Source organism: Lepeophtheirus salmonis, chromosome 7, assembly GCF_016086655.4.
Source record: "Lepeophtheirus salmonis chromosome 7, UVic_Lsal_1.4, whole genome shotgun sequence".
Taxonomy (NCBI): Eukaryota; Metazoa; Arthropoda; class Copepoda; order Siphonostomatoida; family Caligidae; genus Lepeophtheirus; species Lepeophtheirus salmonis.
This window is the reverse complement of record NC_052137.2, coordinates 26697926-26712152: the sequence shown is the minus strand read 5'-3', so window position 1 is coordinate 26712152 and position 14227 is coordinate 26697926. Positions and strand designations below refer to the sequence as shown.

General features: G+C 32.4%; 1 protein-coding gene across 2 annotated transcripts in view; it reads right to left on the bottom strand.

Moving 5' to 3' along the window:
- Nucleotides 1-14227, bottom strand: part of LOC121121912 (uncharacterized) — a 211190-nt gene that overhangs the window by 172618 nt on the left and 24345 nt on the right. Inside the window, exon 1 of one of the 2 annotated variants that reach the window (XM_040716903.2) lies at nucleotides 6574-6689. The exons of the other annotated variant lie outside the window; for it this stretch is intronic. The gene's annotated coding sequence lies outside the window, so the exon portion shown is untranslated. Of the gene's footprint in view, nucleotides 1-6573; nucleotides 6690-14227 lie in introns of those variants that run through there. 2 annotated transcript variants of the gene reach the window in all.

Genomic DNA, 14227 nt, shown 5'->3' with positions numbered 1-14227 from the left:
GAATAAGTTTCGCAAGTTACTTCTTATCAATAAAAAAGTTTTTTTGTTTTTGTTTTTTTTTAACTGGGAAGAATATCTACAAAGAGGGCAATAAAGTTATACTTTTTTTCCTTTCATTTCTACGAACTCAGGCCTAAAGTATATTGGTGTTTTTTATCCTATAATGTTTGATTGAGTGAGTTCAAAAGTGACTGGTTATCACTGCTAATAAATGTGCGTTGCAAAATTGAGACGTAAACTAAATCTAGAAGACAAACGAAGAATTTGAATCAATTAGATTTTTACGAATTCTAAGGTTCAACATCGGAATTATACGTTAGAAGACTAGGAAGTCTTCCTAGAATTATTATATTTTGACCCCTACTTCAGAGTCATCACTCGAAAGTAGGATTGAACATATAAAATTTAATACATTCCTTATGCTTAGCCCAACGACAGATATTTATTCGTAGATCGGCATTTTATAATACTCTGAATGATAATATAGTTAAAAAGGGTTACCCAGCGTTCCTCAAGCCAAGGAGGGAGCGGAAAATCACATTGATAATTGTAAAATTTATTTTTTCTTAATGTTAGACAGCTTATGTACGGGTAAGCATGATAAAATATGTAAATATTATTATGAATAAAAAAATTAAGTTTTGATATAAACTTTTAATCACCTACCAACCTATATGGATGGAAAAATTTTAGGTATTTTCAAAAATTACTAAAAAAGTAGAATTAGTATTTATTGGATATTGTAAATAAAAACACCAACCTCCAAAGGTTTGTGTTTCTTGCTTGCAAAAGCAAAAAATTATGAAGAATAATGTTGTCTAAAAAATAACCTTTGGTTACTTTTATGTTTATACAAATATTGCAAAAACTATGTAATAAAATGATCCGAAAATTTAAAATAGCATGCAGTAGTGTCAGCACCGGTCATGCATCATTTTGTGGCATTTCATCTTAAAAATTGTTATTTGATGAAAAAGAAAAAATAAGGAAAAAAAAAATTAAAAACTATTCAGAAAAGGACAATTATTTCAGTTAAATATATTACATATGAATATACGTGGGCCAGCAAGCCTATATAAATGAAATTGTTTTAATTGAAAAATAGATTATAAAAATTTATAAATTATAAAATATTTATTTATTTATATGGCTTATGAGTATCTGGAGTAAATTACAACGCCTTTTTTTTAATAAAAACATAGTCCTTAGTTTCTTTGACATTTAGGTGCACTCTCATTTTCTCTATTGCTCCTTGATCTAACCTATTGTATATGCTCACCATTCGACATTTTGTGAACTGTACATATTGTATATAGTAAAAACAAACAAAATAAACAAATTAATGTTGTAATTGATATTAACTTTCAAGGGTGTAACTAAATTTTCACTCAAATTGGAGCAATGCTAATATTTTCCCAATATGAACCATATTCACATTAAATTAGTAAAATTGTATTTTTAAATATTCCTCTAATTAGTGAGATGAAGTTCCACTGATGGAGCATATGTAAACATTACATAATTACCCCGTCTGACATAAGAATCTTAAAAGTTAATATATAGAGTCGTACACAATATTACTAGGAACGCAGGCTAGACTTTTTGCTAAATATGGATTAGGATAAAGATTTAAATTCTAAAAATGAAAAAACAATATTTACTAGGTTGTCCATTGAAATATCACCACTTAATAATTATATAGTTAAGGAAGGTACGAAATTATTTCATATTTCGATATATTAAAGCATAGACAATTAATTACAAAATAAAGCTCGTTAGCTTACGTAGAAGTCGAGAAAATGACAATGAAACGTGATCAACGAATTTCCATTCGGGCAATCAAAGCAATTGAACGTCTCAAATACCATTGTCAGAAAGTCTGAAACGTTGGAGAGGAAGAAGGGCTCTTTTAAAAAGGTCTAACTGGACCCGGAGGAAGTAAAGAAAATAGCCCATCCCAGTAACATCAAGTCCATAACAGGCTATACAAGGGGTTTCATACTAGACTGTCCAGAGAATATCAAAAAAGAAGATGGTGGCAAGATCCTTGTGAGGGTGGAAGGGCCACTTTAGACACCAGTAATGAAAAGAAACCCTCCTCCTCTGTTAAACTCTTTTGAGTTGTTTTGAACTCTTTTTTAACACTTATGCTCTCCCTAAAACCCTGATGCTAACTCCCTCGACTACACAGCTTGGGTGGAGGTCGATGGGAAGGCCTGCATCGTCTGTCATCCAAACACCGAGGCACTCAAAGTCACTATAAGCCAGCACCAGGACGCCATGACAGAGAAACATCCCAAGCAGGTGCCTAGGCTCCCGCCGCCTAATTTCTAATTTTTCATCACTACATTAATTATTAGAAGAGTTCAGACACACATCTATATAAAGCATTAGTTTTGTTGAAATTATATTGCGAATCAAAAAATGATATTTCGTTGAAGTGTAAAATGAAAAGTGTTTAGATTTTAATGGGCCTCTCGGTATTACAATTTATGTGCCAAAAATTATTCATCAATTCGCAAATCTTTTGCTTCTGATAAATACATAAATTCACAAATCATTTGTTTTTATAAGTAGGGATTCATAGTTTCCAACGTTGCCACCCTGAATCTGGGATAGGCTTTGATGAGAAACGGTTTGCTTGTATTAGCAAGGATTCAATAATGTTTTTTGCATGTTGATTTGACTCTTTCCCAAAGACAACCCAGACATAGTAGACCAAGGGGTTAAGATCCAAGGAGCTAAGAGCCCACATTTATTTTGCTCAAACCATAAAGGTCATAAAAATAATGTGTTTCTGCAACAAATCCAGTTCCAATTATTAATTTATAATTCTAGCACGACACCGGATTTGTTAATATCACTTTTAGTTACCTATCTTAATTATATATGAAGTTTTTTTTCAGGAACATAATAGTGGTTCCTTGGTGTTCGTATTCGGAAAACACATCAAGACTTTTGTTATTTTTCAAATAAATTATGTCAGCTAAATCTGATGAGTACACTTTCATAAACATGGATCTCAGGGTTGTCAAGATATCGAGATGCAAACTTGTTCCAGATTTAAAATCATCATCCTATATATATGTATATACTTTCTTCTCATAGCTGCTGTATTAAAATGTCATGACAGCTAAACTGCTTTCATCCCAAACATTATTCAAATTATGAGAGTATCATATATTTTTGAGTTTATTTTTTAAGAATTGTAGCAGTGCTTAAAATTTACAACTCCATATGTGCATTTGATACGTAGAGATATTCACATCATAACCCTCTTTAAATACAATTAAGATTTTTCAAATAAATTTGTCAATAAAATGTTTACTTTTTGAAATTATTTTTCCCAAAGACATTACTGTACAAGTATATTTCGTATTCACATCAATACTATGCACTTTTATATTTGTTATTTAACTTCAATCAAATATGATGCCTACTTTTTAGATTGGTCTATTTCATTGATGACGATTATTGATTAATAGCTAATGTATTTGATTGTTATCAACAGTTATAGACATAATGAAACTATTAATCTTCAGTTTTTAATTTTTTTGGTTTAAACAGCTTTTTCATCTATTCATTTATATACTGTATTATAAAAAAATCAACAAGACTTTTAGAACTAGAACAACGATGGGGTAATTGTTGATAGCATATTAACTTTCCCGTATATATTATCCAATATTCCAACCCTTGCCTTCCCAAAAAAAGTTTTATTATATTATGAATGTGACCAGTACGTCTAGTCAAAGTTTCGGAACCATAGTCTTTTAATTATCCGAAAGCAGAGTATACCACTTCAGAAGACTTCATTTTTGCAGCCACCAATTCCTGCATTTCCTGCAGGATACCTGGGATGGCATTGGTAATCTTCCAAGGTGTCGTGGGCATTGTTTATCATGTGATAAAATACTATATCAAGCTAAATGGAATCAACCAAGTGACTTCATCAAATGCAATCTTATCTGGATTGGCAACTATCGGATTGATAATCCCGACATAGTCATATACACTGACGGATCCAAGGATGAACAAGGAAATGTAAGTTTCGGATGGGCTATCGCTCAAGGTGATATGTCCATTCACCAATTATCGACCTTGTCAAGCAAAAGTATTAACCATCGCACAATCAGTGGAAGGTCTTCTCAAGCAAAAGAAATCCTTAAGAAAGGTAATAATCCGATCCTATTGTCAATCAGCAATTACTGTTATTCTCAATCATCGAACTACAAATGATGAAGTCAATAAGTGCAAACAAATATTGAACAGAGGAAAAAATCAGAAAATTATAGATCTGTAATGGTGCAAAGATCATAATGATGTGACAGAAAATGAATTTACAGATTATCTTACAAAAATAGGCACTAAGAATCAACCCCAAAAGTGGATTGGAGTGGCTAAAATCTTAATTACGCGGGTAATACGTGGTTTATTCTATGAACTCTGGTGCAAGCGATACAAAGTATAAAACATATACAAATCATGATGGAAGAACCAAAGCCAAAGAGTGTCAACCTTGGGATAAAACTTCTAGTACAAGCTTAGAGAGGTCACTGGCTATTTATCGCCCACCCAAGTAAATGAAACAAATTAAATGCAACTTGCAATGTCTGTGTGGAAGGGTCACAGAGTGAAACCCATCTTATAAACAAATGTCCTGCACTCTCTTATAAAAAAATCAATTAATACATGAAGGAAATGAAGAAGTTCGTGCCGTAAAATGTATGAAATTTTCAAAAATGAAGGAATAATTTACATACCTAAATATCATTAATTCAAACTTTTTTGAAGGGTTTGAAATAATTTATTGGCAAATTGACCAATTTTTATCGCGACCCATTAGCACATAAGTCTTTCTTTACATCACTATTAAAACCGGCTTAAATATGAACTATCTAGGCGAATATTTAATTTCTTTGATTTTTGATTTTTTTTGCAATCTATCTTCATAATCCCTTATTCTTAGGATAAAGTATTTTCAATATGACTATTTCAAGCTATATATTTATCAGAGCTAATTTAAAAGGTCAAAAAAACTAAAATACTGCAGTCCTGTCATTTTAGTCTGATAAAAATGTGATTCTATGGAAAGGTAATTGTCAGTCTTTTATGATAATCACGTGCGAAATTACGTAATTACGAAATCAGTCATAAGACTGATCTAACACTACGTGCCTGACTTATTAAAAATCTAGTGTTACAACATTTTTTACTATTGTTTTATAAATACTTTTTGTTACGATATATTAGAAGAACAACAAAGGAAAGAATATGAACAATTAATAAACTACATAGTAAATACATTTTTATTACAAAAAATATTATTTCAATATGAGGGAGGCTTTATTAAATTAATTCTTGTTTGGGCAACAGTTAAATAGTCTTTTCTCTATTTTTTTTGTCAGTCATTCCTTTATTTATGTTAATATTCAATTGTTTAATTATAGTCTTAGGATATTTGTAAGATGGCTCCAGTTTGTATTTAAATAATCATTTTTTTCTTTAGAAGGATGTGTTTAAATTCTAAAGGTTTTTTTAACTTATCGTCTCAATGGGTTAAAAAGAGGTCAGACGACATTCCATCAAGGCAAGTGCTCAGTCACCTTAGTTTAAATGTAAATATAATTCATTTAACTGTTTGTACTATATATGGTGGTTCAGATAAATTGGGAAAATTCTAATGATATAGCGAACAAATTAGATAGAGTATAACTGTCATTTAATATATTACTATTTGACAGCAATATTAAATTAAATTCAATTATTTATAATAAGATCCACCTCTCTTGATAACCTCGGCCAAAAGGGTTCCGGAAGCTACGACATGCTTGGGCAACCTCGTGCAGATCCAGGTTTGCCTATGAACTGGTTCTAGTTTTGCACTTTTAATTTAGATTTGCTGGATGGGTGGAGTAAACCAAGAAAGAAATTTGCACCTTCCAACAAGACAGTGAACCAGCCCACCAGGCCAAAAAAGCGTAGGACGTCTTGGCCACAAAATGTCTTAACTTTTGGTGTTCGTATTTTTGGCCTGTATACAGCCTAGATCCATGCGATTTGTACATCTGGTGGAGGGTTGAGCATAAGGCCTTTTCCAATTATCATTTGTCTGTGGAGATCCTAAAGAAGACAATTAAGTATACAATGGTAAAGATGGATCTGTACGAGGTCGCCCATGCCTTCCTAAACCTTCAGCGCCGTATGGACGAGGTTTTCAAAAGAGACAGATTTTATTATAAATTATTGAATGTCATTAAATGTAGCATTCAAATAATAAAAATATTTGGTTCTACCCAATCCAGTTCGTTCATTTTTTTCCCCCTTGCCTTCAAATATTTTCACAATTTATGGGGACCACCCTTTATAATTGAGAGCTGCTAAATTGATTTTATAAATTAAATTAGATGAAATGATGAAAAAATCAAAAATATAAGGAGAAGTTGATTTTTATGTTGCATGCTTTATTGAACTAACAATTTCTAAATTGATTGATACGTAATGGTGTAAAATACATCCTATACACAAATGTTTATCTGTGAAAAAAGTACTATTATGCAAAATATGTATTACCTTTGTTGGACCAACACGTTTCTAAATACACTATTGATGACAAGTAAATTTATTAATTTTGTCACTCGAAAACATTTGTATTACTTACAGCACTAGATGCTAGTAATAGTCAAACTATTCATGATATATATGAAAAGTATCTTCGATAACATGAAATAAATTTATTTTTTTAGGAAACATCTGTGTATGTGAAACATACAATTCTATTTACATAGATGTAAATGAACTTTTGTCATGATATCATATTATGTAGAACGTTTACACCTTTGGAAATATATTATTTAAATGAATGATCAAAATAAAGGCCGTAAAGCATTACAGTGAAACGCACTTGTTAGCTTGAGTAGATTCCTGATCGAACTGATATATTTTCCCATATAATATGTCAATTTTTATTATACACCAGATGACGTCATATTATTATTTGTATCATATTTTCTATTATCGTATGCAACTTTTTCTTACCCTAACATTATTTATATTGTTAACTCAGATAAAAGTGCGTATTTATGGAGGCTCGTATTTATTAATGAATTAATATACAATGATCCTGTGTGGTTCGCTCTTTTATATCAACAAAGATACAGTTTATATTGAATCATAAATTTAGGACATTCATAAACCAGATGAAGGGATTCTTCATCTCTTAAACCACACCCACTACATAACTGGTAAACTTCATGGTGCACGAGGTGATAGCGTCGGCGTAGCAGAAAATGCCCAGTGAAAAACGGAACCAATGAGTTCGGTTTTCCTTTCGAAAAATCTACGAGATGCTTCCACTTTCCAAGTCTGACTCTTGAGAACATCGCATGAATTGACAGCAATAGTCAAGATTCGACCAAAGGATTTACCATTTGTCCATGTAATGAGCAGATGTCTTCTTCCTAAGACATAAACGAGGGATTCCAACCATTTGTGTAGGAGGTTGATCCAGAGATCCAGCTTTATCTAGCATATCAGCCATCTCATTTCTAGTGACATTACTGTGACATCTTATCCTGCAATGGGAGCGATGGACTTCACTAGCTAACAACATCAAAAGAGTTTTCGTATCTTGGACAAGGGAACTCTTTGTCTATATCTACCACAATGCTCCAATTCCTGCTTGATAGTCTAACTATATACAAAATCCTCTAAAACCCCATTTCTCACGATGGTCTTTAATCCAAGAAAGAGCCTCAATTATATCAAGCGTTTCAGCTTGGAAGACAGTGTTTTAATACAAAGTGACAAAACGCAGCTAGTAACAAGAGTAAATTCAATGTATTATGGAAATACTTTTAACACGCAAGATATCGCCATATAATGATAATATAAATGACGTCAGTTATTTTTTTTCTTTCTTTAATTTTACTACTTATCAAGATAAAGGAGTTCAATTTTAGACGCTGAATGCAATCCTTTTCCGTTCTCAACTCATATCTACAGCTGTGAATATTGACTTAATTGTTGTGAGTGTTAATAAAAAAAGTAAATATTGGTATGAGCAAAATATGAATGTTCTAATTACTTATTCATCTCTATTATGAATATTGTAATTTATAAGTTAGGAAGGAGCACATAATTTTATAGTGATCTCTATCAACAGATATTTTGTCTCTCAAATTCACCATATTTTTATGACTTTCTTTTAGGTGTGGTTTATACGCTTACCTCAATTTAGCAAATATTTACATCCTTACTCATTTTTACAGAAGAGAAAATCTGCCCATCTTAAAGCGTACGACTAAATTAATTATTTTATTAGTGTAAATATTGCTTGTATAATTTACAACTTACACAAGTTAAGTATATGAATTAATTTTTACACGCACAATGCGCTCATTTTTCCTTCTCTACTCGTGACATATGTAACATTTTATTCTCAACGCAGAATTGTTAATTCAGTTAAAAGGGATAATTAATGAAAGTAGACTGTTGAGACTAGGTGCAGCACCGATTTTATTTTTTTGATTCGGTCTTAAGTGATTTTTTCTCGACCGTTTCGGACTAATATTTTGGTTCAGCCCATGGACCAATTTTATTTCGATCTCACTTTATGAAACGATTTTTGTCGGTTTCATATATTATGAGAAAGCAAATTTCTTTATTTTTTCTAGATCAATCATTGTAATTTTTGTTTTTTTTTAAACTCAAAAATACAAATATTTACTTGAACATATACTATATCAGTAAATCAGTTGTATAATACGTAATAAGTCGTGTAAGAAGTCAGACTTCATTTCCTCGCATATTGGTTTGTTTCATTAATTTATTATTATTGTTCTCAAAGAGTTGGGACCATTGAAATTGAAGGGAATGGACGACAAATATTTCTAATTTGATCATTTATCTCAAGAGATGCTCAAATTTAGAATTCTATATTCTATGTGAGACGACAGGAGTAAAATCCTACGGGTGATCTTTTTTTAACCTTCGTATGGCGTCATTGAACTTTAAAATACATAAATGTCATCTTATAAACTATTTATATAAACCAAATTTTTTTGGGAACCGAATGAGACTGAATTTTTCTATGAGACCTGTCCACAACGAGTTTTTTTAGTTAAATAAACAAATTTGGTCAAACAGAAAATAGAACGGTCTCAGACCAGTCTAAGATTTTCAGATCGAAAATCAAGACTAATAGTAAGCTATAGATAAATATTAAAGCAAAATAAACAATCCTAGCGACAAGATAGATTATCGATTAGCCAACAGGTTTAGTTTGACCACATGTTTTATAGCTTTGGATATAAGTAAATACTAAAAATAAGACTTTTGAGGTTACTATATTTATATTATTTTGTATAGAATCATAGAGGTGTAAATTCTGAGCATTTTCTCGCCAGTGTTTTTTTTTTTTTTTTTTTTTTTTGTTTAGAATTCTGAAAAGTTTTTTTTTTTTTTTGTGTTTTTCTTTCTAAAAGCAATTTTCATATTTTTTAGTTCTTTAAAAGAGAACATCTAAGACTTCGTCACCTCACTGACAAAAAAAACTACACTGTATTTTGAAGTCAACTCTCGATGTGTCTGTTTTTTTATTATTATTATTATTCAGTGTTCTGAACGTAGATTGGTTGAATTTGAATCAGATCTATTAAACAATCATTGAATAATAATGTTATAGGCTGAAATTATTAACTAACTACCAGCTGATCCCTTTTAGTCATATTGTGATATATGGTTGTACAATTATACACTTGATAATAATAAAATTGAGCACACGTGTGTGTCTGCTCAAAAATGATGGAGAGTATCACTGAGGACCCGTTGGACTCAAAATATAATTGAAGCTCGATATCGAATTTATTCCTGCCTAGATGTCCTTGCTAGGTAATGAGTAAGATTTCTTATATATTTCCTTCTTTTCAAGGCTACTAATAGCTAATCTACTATAATGTAATGACCTATGGCACCAAAAATATACTTTTTTGTTCCTACAATGTCATACATTAAGGTAATTAGTTACATATTAATTAATTATATAAAAATGATACAACTGAATATTTTTATACATGATAGAAGTGAAATTTTTTAGAGTAGAGTTAATCTTATTATCTTTAAATAACGTACCCGAAAAATTCTAAAAAATTGAATACAAACCACAATTCAAAATTCTGGTTTCTACATGACTGGTTTGAAAAGTTGTGGTCCTACATAGTGCCAATGAAAGATCAGTTGTCAACAAACATAAAGAGTGCAACAGGGAAATTTCCCTCGATCAAGGAGCAATACCCGACCCTTACTCAGTCTCTATCACAGCCTCCAAACGAGGTCAGAACTTAGTGGAGGTTCCCACAATATAATCGGTGGACATGTTGGACTGTTTCTTCTTGATGCTGGCCTTGAGCTCCAACACATTCCTGTGTGATATATTCCCAACCCTGCTCTCTAAGACACTCCACACTCTGAAGTCGAGGGAATTGAGATGATGACTAGAAGAGGGCCAGAAGGTCTTGTACCAGAAGTCAACAAAGTGTTCCTTGCAGAAGTTCTGGGTCTTCAAGGCCGTAGTTGTTCTCAGGATAGTTAGCCTTCAGCCACGCCAAAATTTACCACCTCAGGACCTCATAGTTTGCCTAATCCCCGATTTTCTCATTGGGCTTGAAGAAGAACAGACCCATTTTCTTCACATCAGAGGCCATGACTCGCATGCACATTGTTTGGACAGAATGTTTTGTCCTGAAGGTGCCATTGAGGTAATGCTGCTTAAAAATCTACGTTTCTGCGGTTCAAAACCTGGTCGACTATGAAGATGTTTTTGTCTGATAAGATCTTCTCAGTCAACAGATGACTTTTCAAGTAATTAAGGACTTTTTTTACATATCTCAAGCCTTAATGTCTTCATCTTGTCGGTGAGAAAATGCCTTGGAGTCCAGGCAAATATATTAAGGTCAAGGTCATCATGAACTCCCCTCCTGATGCTGATATTGTCCATGTTGAACTCGTCAGCCAAGCTGCACATTGATACTGTTGGATCTTCCTTGATCTTGGGCTCCAGAGACTTGAGAAATGTTTAATCTTGCTTCAAAATATTTCGTGCCTTCCTTTTACTGCTCTCCATTCTCCTTGCTCACTCTGATGTTCCAAACTGTCCTCTCGGTCACGTCAAGTATGTTTGAAATTATTTTTCGATCTACATCTTCCTCGAGAAAGTCCGATACCATTTGCCTTTTTGATTCCTGCTCACTAATTTTTTCCCCAATTTTGATCAAAGCAAAATAATGCGCAAGGAAAACAACAAATTGCTTGGGATGTACCTAAAACGTTAATTAGTGCAAAAAAAAATAATTCATGACACGCAGGTAATTATCAAATTGCATGCTGTGTACTAGTTTTTTAATTGAACTAACAATAGCATCAGAGTAGGACACAAGACTCCATTTGTGATTTCAAAGCTCATTGGAGAGACCAGGAAGATAGAATATAATGGTAAAAAAATTTGAAAGATGTTTGGAATATTAAAAATAAGAATGACATTCGTAGGAAATCTACTTTCAATGCAGATAAACTCAACAACTTCTTTGAGATTAACCCAATCAATTATCAATCCTCCTAAATTTTTGGAAGTATCATACGCTACAATATTAAAAAAAAGCAAGCTTGCAGATAAGTCCTAGGTATTAGTAAAAAGACAATTGCTACGGCATGAAACAAACACATCTTCAAAGATGCAAAATACTTTCAAAAGATCTTAACTATTCACCATTTGAAAGATCAGTAATATTTTCTGATAGGAAAAATATTTGATGTGGAATACATTTCTGCCCGCAAGTACAGATGAATACATTTACATACTCTTTCGATTAAACCTCTCACACTATAACAATGTAACGAGGTAAAATCGTGGCCTTGACTTGAAATCAATTTGGATTATCTAAAGGTTCCTAATTTAAAATAATAAGTTGCTTTATTAAAAGTAATGCCTATTCTGTTTAATAAACAATCAATAAACTTTTTTAAATGGACAGTTGTCAGCATGGAGAAGTAAAGGTAATAGATGTCTGATTGGATCCACGCCCAAGTGAGGGTTTAGGTGATCATGAAGGTCGTAGGGTGGTACCGGAGTCTTGTCTATAAAGTTAGAACATTATGGCTCTAGGTAAGAGCCTTGAGAGATACCCTGGTAGCGGTAGACACCAGAAAATCAGGATCATGAAGGATGGTAGCACAACTAACACCAGAAGTCCGTCCAAGTCGATGGGGCAGCATCCCGAGGATCTCAATGTCAGTCATTGGACTGTGAGGAGGTATGTGAGGGATTTGGAGAAGGTTTTTTATTTGTGACGCCATCGGCAACTGCTTTTTACAATAACCAAGGCTATCGAGTGCAAGCGAATCTAGAAATTGTAGACTTCTTTAAAAGGATAAATCTCTGTTTGGCAAACTCATTCCCAGACTGTTGCCCCCCCCCCTCGAGTATCCCATTTAAAATATAGTCAAGGAGAGAGCTTGTACTACCCTTCAACAAAATTCGGTTGGCCTGAGGGCCTTTGTCGAGCAGCAGTGCCATGCCCCATGCTGACTTCAAAAAATGCTGCTACGGTTTTCATTCTTACAAAAGTTTACCCTATTAGTTCGTTATCAAAAAATCTACAATTTTAGCTCGCACACTGTAGAGAACATATGTTTATACAGTAAATGAAAGCAACTGTTTACTACCCCTTTATAAAAATGGATCAGGGTTACATCTGTAAGCACTGCTTCTGTTTTCGTGATAGAATTACTGTCACTGTTACACCAGATAGCCACATAATTGAATAGAGAAATGGACAAAAGTAATTTGGATAGTTCTGAATAAAAAAATATTTATATATTACAATTATAAGAAATATATAAAGCAGTCAAGAATAATATGGTAACTTTTTATTTACCACCCGGTATATGTTTAAAATTTGCCATTGATGGACTATATGTAAGCTTGAAGTCCCATTTTTATTTTCTAAGCAATTAGATTATGATCTTAAATAATGATTTCATGATAGAATTTCAACATAATTCAGTTAACCAAAATGAAAAAACTTTTTAATTTTTCTTCTCTTGGCTTCACAGCATATAATTATTCTTATTTTTAAAGTCAAACTAGCTATTTCTTACACTGTTATTGCGATAAAAACAAGCGTAAAATTTGACTTTTATAATACTTGACACTATGACAATAAATTTCCATTATCATATTTCATAATTTGGATAAGAAAATCAACTGGGACTAAAAAATGTATTTACTTTTTTCGCTAATACTCAAAGTATAAAATAAGTAGATTTATTAAAGTCACTAAATAAATTTATGATAACTATGTCAAAGTTCCAATTTATAAAAAATAATATCTACTTTAGTTTGTATTCTTATCACAAATTATGAATTTTAATGACTATAAAATGGGCTACAACTTATTTTTTATACCTTCGATACCCCCCCCCATACCCCCCCCCCCCCCAAACTCATGAATTATTTAACATAAAAAATGTTCCAACATTTTTTCACGTTACTCAGAGTACCTCGGGCATGTCTCATATCAAAACATAATAACATCAAATATTTGCATAAATGGAAAACAGATAATTATAATTATCACAAAGTCTATGATAAATTGAACGGAGGCTCTGAACGAGGTCCTAGATTTACTTGGAGAAGCGGACATGGATGAACCTTTGGACTTACTGGCATTTGGTCCAGATTAGACTATGATGCAACTTATATTGATAATGAGGAGAGAGATGGTTCCATGGACATCAATGTTTTAGGGAAAAAGATTATCAATCAATAATGTGAGGTCTTATCTCATTACTCAGAAACAGTTCCATCATGAACATAATAACGACCACCACAACAAAATTGAGGAGGGAAAATCAAGAATAGAAAACGGAGCTAAACGATTTAAATGGGATCACCCTTCTAGTGATCACAAATATTAGAGTCCTCATTTACCAGAATCAATAGCATTAATAGAAAATTCTGAAACTGGGAATGTCATTGGCAGTTAAGTTCAGCCATTTGATTAATCCAAGCTGTTTCATCGCGAAAATTTCCCTTTCAATCTTGAAGATCTAAAGGAAACATATAATTTCGTCAAGTTCTTTGTCCATGATGAAATATGCTTATAAATTGTTGAAAAGACAAGAAAATTTGCTCTGAAGAAGAATGATCCGGCTTTTGCCCAGTTCCTCG